General features: G+C 33.7%; 1 pseudogene; it reads right to left on the bottom strand.

The window, feature by feature from the left end:
• Positions 1-542: 542 nt before the first annotated feature.
• LOC134275939 (DNA-directed RNA polymerase III subunit RPC2-like) lies at positions 543-9,936 on the bottom strand (annotated as a pseudogene).
• Between the last annotated feature and the right edge of the window lie 374 nt (positions 9,937-10,310).

The raw sequence follows: 10,310 nt of genomic DNA, 5'->3' as shown, positions 1-10,310 counted from the left end.
TATTCCCATATACACGTAAGTTATGCATCACTAAGGGGTAGGCATACCTAATAACATACACATCATTCATGTAATAAGTTTTTCTGTTTTGGAAATTGAACTAGTCCAGTCTCCCTTAGCCAACACAGTCTGACTCTGTGTAAGCTATTACTTGTAAGAAATTTGTCCTCATAATAACATAATTATAGGTTCTGATGAAATTCAACATCACATAATCTTTAATTTATTTCTGATTTAAAATATATAGAAAATAGGCATAAAAAAAAGATTATTCAGTATATGAAGTAAAATATTAATTAATAACAGCTTTCATGTACTGTAAATCACTTTTTATTAGCGAGAACTTTATTTTCGCTTAATTATGCAAGACAGTATGCTCGCTAAAATTTCATTCTCACGTATAATAATATTCCTTAAGATTATATAGAGCATTGACCACAATTCATGAAAATTTTGTCTCGCTTGTAAAGAGTCAATAACTATCTCGCGAAAATAAGGTGTTGTGAAATTTAAGTAATCTACAGTATGCCCTTCAAATTGAATTATTGACCAGTGAAGAGAGACCTCACACCTGGTGAACAGATCCCGTCTGAGTCCAGAGCCTCGTGTTTCCAGATTGGTTTGTGACTCGTAGCATCCACCATGGGACCTATCACTTTGTCAAAGCTCTGGTTTGTGTATCTCTTTAGAGTACAAGCCTGTTTTCTGTACACCAAGCATCGACCAAAACCTTTGCAAATAGGGAAAAAACCTGAACTATGTGTTTTAGGCCAATTTATTTATAATGAATTTCAAAACAAAGAAAGAGGGCGTATAAGGCGTGTACAATCCCCCGCTCTGAGACAAAATGTTTCTCAATTTTCAAAATTCACAGAAAAGTTATATTTTTCTAAAATCATGTTCTCAGTAATGTCATCTTCAAAACATTTTATTATTTTATTTTACTGAACGACTTATCATTTAACAATCTTTATTTTAAAATTGACAGTTCAGCATATTTAGTGGAAAATGGGTTTAATAGAGCTATAAAATTTTTAACATGAATGGGTCAAGTCTCCATTCTTCGTTAACGCTTAAATGATGGAAACGTAAATGTAAAATCTATTTCATTTGTCCAAAAAATGGAATATGAACCCATTCTATATGAAAATCGAACTTTTCTGAAAAAAAAATTCGCTTCAACAAACCCGTCCATTTAAATCACACTGAAAGACCTCAACAGTGCATATACTTCGTAGCGTAGTGGTTAAAGCGGTTGGTCTAGGACCAAACCTGCGCTATGGACAGAGTTCGAATCATACATGAAGCTTTTTCTTTTTTTTCAACTGTCTTAACAACATGAGTAAAAATAAATAATTTATAAATTATTAAAACAATGAAATATAGAATTTGATATGTAAAAGATGATATAAACCATAAAATTTTGAAAAAATACTACTTTTTGAATTGAAAATTTCTTTTTTCAGAGCGGGGGATTACCCTCGCCTTGTACGCCTCCATTCTTACTTAAAATTCAATAATTACAATTTAACGACTAAGTTTATGAAAGCCTCAACTTATATGTTATTCATGATCATGTCCTAGTCTAAGACCATGCATGTAAGACTTTGAAAATAAGCCAGACAAATATAAGTTCAATCCTTGTCTATTAAATTGTAAATGTAAATTTCAAATGTTATATGGCCAGAGTAATTTTGTAGACAAAAAGATGAAAAATGTAATAGGTCCTCAAAAAATCTTCTGACATTTCAAGAAATAAATGAACTGTACTTTTCTCTTTTGTAATTTTCTGGAATTTTTAGTCCATGCTATAAGTCATGGTAAGAGAGTACTATACTTGTTTTAGTAGACTGACCTCTGTCCAGTGAAGCCTTGTTGAGGACCAGAGCATCCTCAATGTCATATCCACTGAAGCTCATCACCGCCACTGTGGCATTTTGTCCCGCCGGTAACTTGTCAAAGTGGATCAGCTCTATAGTCTACACAGAAAACAATCATTACAATTATAAATTAATATGCTTATTAAAGAACATTTATTGTTATTACTGAAGTATTTAGAATTTGAAAGATTATTTTTCCAGCATGATATTTATGGACATTGTACAAATTTCATATTGCCAAAATATTTTGGTCTACTAAATGCCATCTTCCTCTTGTATTGTTAGCTATGAAGAGACATAGGGATATATATTAAGTACAAAATATTGGAATGATATTTGTTCAAGGATTTCATGCAACTTAACTGTATTTTTGGAATGCTGTATTACAGGAGTTGCGTACCTACCTTAGATTTGACCAGTGGAGACCTACCTTAGATTTGACCAGTGGAGCTTGAGGATAACACAGTAGATACATCAATGTGTCTATTCTGTTTCTCTGGTTGTAACCAATAGTACCTGTAAAACATTAACAAAATCACCACATAAAAGTGCTTTAATATGTACATAGGGGTTTTCTTTTTAATTTTTTTATTGCTTGAAATGGGTCCTTTAAATCTGTTTATAAATCTTATTTTTTCTACCATCTTTAAAATTTTCAGTCTCCATCTTGCTGACACACAGTTGGTGAACTCACCCATGGCCTGCTTGCCCATAGCACACTGGTAGGTGTTGCGGGGGGACTGGTTGTGGTGGGGGTAGGGAATTAATCCTGCACACACTCCCAGAATGGTGAAAGGTTCTATCTCTAAATGAGTGGTCTCCCTTTAAAATAATAATGAACTGTAAATCTCTGTTAAAACTGAAGGAAGTTTGTATTATTTTGTGAAAGTTCTTTAAGTTGAAATGCTTGCTCTTTACACAAACATATAGTTACGTAGTAGTACATGTAGTAATATACATGTTTGGTAGAAAATGACTTTCAGTTTAATTGACATATGGCACAAGAAAATTTTTATGTCAATTCACATAAAAGTCACATGTGTATTACAATCTTAAGTTTACATTTTTTCCAGGTAAACTAAGTGGAAAATATTACTGTTACATAATTCATTTTACATACAAGCTTAAGATTAGGTGAAATAAGTTAATAATACCATGTGATGCCAGACTCATACAGTGACACCATACAGTCATTCTCTTCGTTGACATCTAGGTACTCCACCAGACCCTCCTTTAAGAAATCATCAAAACTCCTACAAATTAAAGAAAGAGTGAAGCTGTTAAATCTCTCGGCACTATATTTTTACAACAAGGATGAAAGCTTTATAAAAATTCTTAAATTAATTGGATGCCATTTAAACTACAGAACCTTTACCTGAATCCCTGTGTGTGTGAGTTCCTCTATGTGCCGCTGTTTCACCAGAGGTTGTCCTTTTTGAACTAATATATATGGCCTGCAACAATGTCATAAAAAAAGGTTTACAACACATCGACAAATAATTAAAAAAAAATATTATACAAACTTTTTTATCTTCATTTATTACAGGACTGAAAGAAAAGTTTGAAATACTGTAAGTCTTTTTAATATTCCACGGTGTTAAAATATCACGATATGTCAAAATGTACCAATTGTGATGGTATTAATTTGACACTGCAAGAAATTAATTCAAACTTTATAAAAGCATTTAAAATTTTTAAAATCTAAAAATAATTTTAACATTGCAATGGGTTTAATTTCGCTGGACAATTATAAATTGCAAATATAGCAAAATTAAAACCATCATGATTATTTGCCAATCTACAGTACATGTACGAGGGGCGTTCAATATTTTTTGTCCCGAATGTTTTTCAATATAAATTAGATCAGTTGATTCGGAATCTGGTCGTCCATGAATGAATGTATCTTTTATCGACATTGTGTCAAAATTTGGAACAAGTCCTTGCACTCTGAAACACACACTTACGTTTGCAACTGACCAACCCGAATACACTGGACATCGATTATGGTTAAAACACGAAGTCTGGAGTCACTTGAAATAAGATGGTATATTCTTGCTCGTTGTGTCATTGGTATAGAACGAAATGAAATATATGAAGAAATTGTTCAGATATATAGTGGGTCTGTTATTTCAAAAAAGACAGTTTACAGATGGGTAAGCAAGTTTAAGAGTGGTAGAACACGTGTTTCCGACGACAACCATTCAGGAAGACCACCAAGAGCTGTCACCAAAAGTAATGTTTCCAAAATCCGTGATATTCTTAAGATAGATGCACGACTTACCGTCAAAGAAATAGCAAAATGTATAGGAATTTCAACGGGCAGTGATTTTACTATTTTAAAAACTAAATTTAAGTACCGTAAAATTTGTGCTAGGTGGATTCCACATAATTTTACCAAAGCTCAGAAGAGGGACCGTTTACAAAAGTGCCAAAAACTTCTGAAAATATTTTAAAATATGGACACGAGGAAGCTAAGTCAGATTGTCACAGGTGATGAAACATGGGTTCATTTTTTTCAGCCAGAATGGAAAATGAACCAGAAGTCTCTGTCGAGACTGTAGCTCTACTGGTTTGTACTTATAACAAAGGATGAGAAAAGAAGCCATTGCCATCAGACCACAACTGTAGGAGTAGCGTTTTAAAGGAATTTCCCAGACATTTCTATTTTTAGTAACAATGGCAACACTGTAAATCAAAATCAAAAACTGATGCACTATTTTATATATCTTAGTGTAGTCTACTTGTTTGCCAAGTTATATTGCAGTCAAACCAAAACTGTAGGAGGAGTATCGTTTCAAAGGAATTTCACAGGAATTTTTTTTTTTAGTAACCATGGCAACACTGTTTATTGAAATCAAAATCAGATGCATTATTCCATGTAACTTAGTGTAGACTACTTGTGTGCTATGTTATACTGAAATCAGATCAAAGCTGTAGGAGGAGTAAAGTTTTAAAGGAATTTCACAGAAAATTCTATTTTTAGTTGCCATGGCAACACCGTTCAGCGAAATCAAAAACCGATGCACTGTTTTATGCATCTTAGTGTAGTCTATTTCTGTGCCATGTTCTATTGAAATCAGATCAAAATTGTAGGAGGAGTAGCGTTTTAAAGGAATTTCACAATAAATTCTATTTTTAGTAACCATGGCAACACCGTTCATTAAATCAAAAACCAAGGCACTATTTTATATATCTTAGTGTAGTCTACTTGTGTACCATGTTATATTGAAATCAGATCAAAATTAAAGGAGGAGTAGCGTTTCAATGGAATTTCACAGGAAATTCTTTTTTTAGTAACCATGGCAACACCGTTTATTGAAATCAAAATCAGATGCATTATTCTATGTATCTTAGTGTAGACTACTTGTGTGCTATATTACACTGAAATCAAATCAAAACTGTAGGAGGAGTAAAGTTTTAAAGGAGTTTCACAGAAAATTCTATTTTTAGTTACCATGGCAACACCATTCCGCGAAATCAAAAACCGATGCACGATTTTATGTATCTTGGTGTAGTCTACTTGTGTGCCATAATATATTAAAATCAGATCAAAATTGTAGGAGGAGTAGCGTTTTAAAGGAATTTCACAATAAATTCTATTTTTAGGAACCATGGCAACACCGTTCATTAAATCAAAAACCGATGCACTATTTTATGTATCTTAGTGTAGTCTACTTGTGTGCCATGTTATTTTGAAATCAGATCAAAATTGTAGAAGGAGTAGCGTTTTAAAGGAATTTCACAGAAAATTCTTTTTTTGGTTACCATGGCAACACCTTTCATCGAAATCAAAAACCGATGCACTATTTTGTATCTTAGTCTAGTCTATTTTTGTGCCAATTAAGTTATATTGAAATCAGATCAAAATTGTAGGAGAAGTAGCATTTAAAAGGAATTTCACAGAAAATTCTATTTTTAGTAACCATGGCAACACCGTTCATTGAAATCAAAATCCCAAGCACCATTTTATGTATCTTTGTGTAGTCTACTTGTGTGCCAAGTTATATTAAAATCAGACCAAAACTGTAGGAGGAGTAGCGTTTTGAAAAATTGTTTACAGACAGACGGACAGACAGACAGCTAGACAGACAGACAGACGGACGATGGACACCTTACTATCGCATAAGCTCTTCTGGTCTCTGACCAGTAGAGCTAAAAATCAGGTTTGAATTGGAAAGAATATGAAGAGACCAACAATTGCAAAAAGAACTAAAACTTCTAAGAAAGCTCTATATGCAATATTTTTCAACTCAAATGGCTTGGTTGTCCAACATGCAGTCCCACAGGGCAGAAGTGTCACTGGAAATATGTATTCTTCAAGTATACTTCCGAGACTTTATAATTTTTACAAAAATGACGACCCAATACCGGTTGTAGAGGCATTAAACTTCTGCATGACAATGCTCCTGCCTTTAAAGCAAAAGTAAGTCGAGACTATTTAAAGTGTCACAAAGTTATCGAACTTCCGCATCCTGCATATTCACCCGATCTTTCTACTTGTGACGTTTTCTTGTTTCCAAAACTAAAAGAATCTCTCTCTGGAAGGCGTTTTCAATCGCAGTCAGCGCTGGGATAACCTATTTTTCAGTATCTAAGGGGTATACCACAAAAAACTTACAAAAAAGTGTTTTATGACTGGATTAAAAGACTTCATCTCTGTATTAAATACAAAGGGGATTACTTTGAGGCAATGCAATAAATGATTTAAATTTCTATTTTATTTTTGTTGCTGTAATATGGTTTGGACAAAAAATATTGAACGCCCCTCGTATAATGTTTCTAACTTTTCAAGATTTTAAACTTGAAAATCCAAATCAAGATATAATGTATACCATGGGTATTTATAATAAGGTTATCCGATCCTCAGGTTCTGAAAATCAGGCACTGAGTAATTGAAAATGCTTACAAATATGTCTCTAAATTCTCAAATTAAAATGTATTTACCCATGGTGCTTCTTAGAAAATTCATCCTTAAATTTAATCATATTATATAGGGAAAATTAGTAAATCTCGAATTATTTTTCAGGAAATGCGATTTGAACTACCTATTGCATATTTTTTAATTGATAATTGATCAAGAAATACATTTTAGGAATAAAAATCATAGGTATCCAGGCTTTTAAAGAAAATTGCATGAATTTTACAATTATTTGGACTTTACTCTCTCCTTCTTACTTCCATTGTTTCATAATGCAAAGTGTATGAAGTGTTTCCATTCAAAGAAAACACTGTAAATCACTTCTAATTTCAAATCATGCATATAAACATTAGTAACTAAGGCTAATTTTAAAGAAAACTGATTTTTTTAAATATGCAAGTTTTACTTCATTTTATGAGGTACAAATGTCAACTTTTTAAATAACGTTTGTTAAAACTTTAAAGAGCATTGAATCATATGTAGACGCATAAAATGAAAATTGTTGCATGAAAAAATTTCAATTTCAAGCCTTATTTTGATACTTTTTGAATTAATTATAAATTAAAGAGTTATCCTTCCTGGCTGAGGATCGTATATCCTTAATACATCTTTTACTTACACATTTACAAATCTGTAATTCTAATGAGGAATTCATCATTTACATGTACTAGGTGATGTTAGATCTTTGGAGTGCGCTAGAATTACCTACCTACATAATCGGCCCCCATCAGTAGAAATATAAACACAGCGGTGGGTATGGTTAGTACAGACTGACACAAACTCGCTGATGTAACCCGACCGTCGCATTAAACGGAAAGTACGAACCAGTTTATGGTAGTCACGTATCACTCCTAATATGTTACCTGGTAAGTAAAAACATATTTAACACAAGGCTATAAATTATGTGAGTAGTAATGCACATGGAAATCCATATCAATTTCTGGTCTGTACAAGAATGATAAAGGAACACAAATAATAAAGAAACTTAATAAAATCTTTTTAATGGATTTTTTCATGAAATCAAAGTACCTTAAGGTTCCTCAACTGCAATTTCCACATTCATTTCTTTCCATTTATATCATTACGTGAAGATGGAAAACAAATGATGCAATGTTTGCATTCAAGTGCTTATTTTTAAAGCAGTTATAGTCAGTTAAAGATGACTAAACAGTAGAGGTGCAATGGGACTCCAAAGTTAAATGGTCTGCACCAAACCCTGATGGTTTGACACACCAAAGTCTGATGGTATGGAAAAACAATTAATGACTGCATGACTGACGTCGGATTATTGTGACGTCATTAATGACTGCATGACTGACGTCGGATTATTGTGACGTCATTAATGACTGCATGACTGACGTCGGATTATTGTGACGTCATTGTAATGTCATAAACTTTGATTATTCTTCCGCACCATTCCTTGGCGTATCATACAATCGCACTTTGGCACATCACATCTCGTTGCGAATGAGCCATCGGACTTTGATGTCCACAAAGGCAGCAAGCCATCAGGGTTTGGTGCAGAACATCGCAATTTGGAGTCTTACATCTATACTCAAGTATATAAAACCTCACCATTGAGGAAAACCAGATAGACTCTGGAGCTAGTCATCTCCTCCCCACTCAGTAGCTGAATGTCCTCCACCCCAAGGTTAAAGGCCAGACGAATAATCGGCCCCTCGTCCAGGTCTGTAGTGATGTGGGTCATCAGGGCGAGGTTCTTCACAAGCCCACAGGCCTGGAAATACAAGTTCAGTGATTAGTCGATGGAGAAATGAGGGTTAGTGAGAGGTCAACGGAAAAAAGAGGGTCAGTAATAGGTAAAAAATTGTCACAGGTAAGCTGCTTAAACTCTGATTGTACAGTCAAAATAGAGTGAGAAAGCATTTCTTTCTTCTTAAAAATAAGTGCAAAATCAGTTTTCATACATTGCTTTCTAAATAGATAAAGTATGATTAGAATTACCTCCCCTTCAGGTGTGCCGGAGGGACACAGCATTCCCCACTGTGAGGGCTGGAGGGACCGAGGACCGCTGACTTTCCTTAATGTCTTCTCAAACTGTAAACAGAAACAGGTTATATATGTTGTACACATTTAAATAATAGAACTGGCTCTATTTTATTCATCAGGAAATTATTATCTTTATCATAAAGAAATAATACATATTTAGTATGGGATAAATTCTAATTGACACTTTTGTTTCTGACCTGCGGGTCACTGTATTTATTGACCTGACAAAATAATGTGGGTCTGTGTTTTGTTACTTACCTGACTAGATATTCGGGTCATCATTCCCAGGCAGGAGATGAAAGAGAGGCCATCGAGACAGAACCTGAGTGACCCCGGCTCTCTCCATCTTAAATCTCTTGATCGACCAGTTACCCTGCAAACAAAGATAAATTACTAGTTTGATGTCTGTGAATTTTAACTTGCTAAATACAGTGCATTTTTAAATTTTGTTCTTCCTAAGAAACCATGACTACTGTAAACCAACTTTTATTCGCGTGCAAGAAATTTTCGCAAGATTCACGAGAGCCTCATCATCACGAATATTTCTAGCGGCAAACCAGTCCTTAAAGACTAAAGTATCTCTTGCTATTAACAACAGACCAAAAAAGGGCTTGGCCACCAAAATTAATTGTTACAACCTAGTAAACACGGGGAAAATTGGGAAATAAAGTCGTCATGAATGAAAGATGGTTTACAGTACACCGTTATACAGATGCATATACAGTATATGTAGTTACTTGACTATCCTGATCAATATATACATGTGCACTTGAATAATTGCTAGTTTTGCCACTTTAAAGTACAAGTATTAAATAAATGGAATAAAATAATTTATTTTTTTATTTACTGGAAATTTAAAAGAAGATTTGACAGTTTCTAATTACCACAGAAAGGCATTGACTATTACCACTTCCTTACCATAAATTAAATAGCATTGACCTCTGCCACTTACCGTAGAAATGGCATTGACCTCTACCACTTACCGTAGAAATGGCCATGACCTATAACACTTACCGTAGAAAATGCGTTGACCAGTCCATTTGTGATCTGGTCCTGTCTCATGTGTTTGATAATGTCAAACTGTGCAGCCCATAGTTTAGGAATTGTCATGTCTGCTATCCTCTTCAACTAACAGGCAAAGAGAATGGGTATTAAATAATTCATCCAACAAAACATTCTGTTTAGCATAACATCATCCATTCTATAAACATGGACATTAGCTTAATGCTAATTTCTTCAGAAGTTTCGATTTTAACTCAGTGTTAAATAAATACTAATGCAGAGTTTCACATACATTATACAGGGAAATTTTCGCCACCGTTTTATTTATTTATTCTAGGACCCATTTGAATCATTCTGTAGATTTTTTGTAAAAAATGAATAATACATTTTCTTTTAAGAAAACTTAAACTGTCGGACATTTACATGTGAATTTTCAGTTTCTGACACAATGTATGTTCTATTTTACTTAATATTTTACCCAAATTTTCCAGTATCAATGT

Source organism: Saccostrea cucullata, unplaced genomic scaffold (assembly GCF_032062105.1).
Source record: "Saccostrea cucullata isolate Sc308-1 unplaced genomic scaffold, CSIRO_AGI_Scuc_v1 ctg7379, whole genome shotgun sequence".
Taxonomy (NCBI): Eukaryota; Metazoa; Mollusca; class Bivalvia; order Ostreida; family Ostreidae; genus Saccostrea; species Saccostrea cuccullata.
Note: the sequence above shows the minus strand (reverse complement) of the source record. Positions and strands in the feature narration are given on the sequence as shown.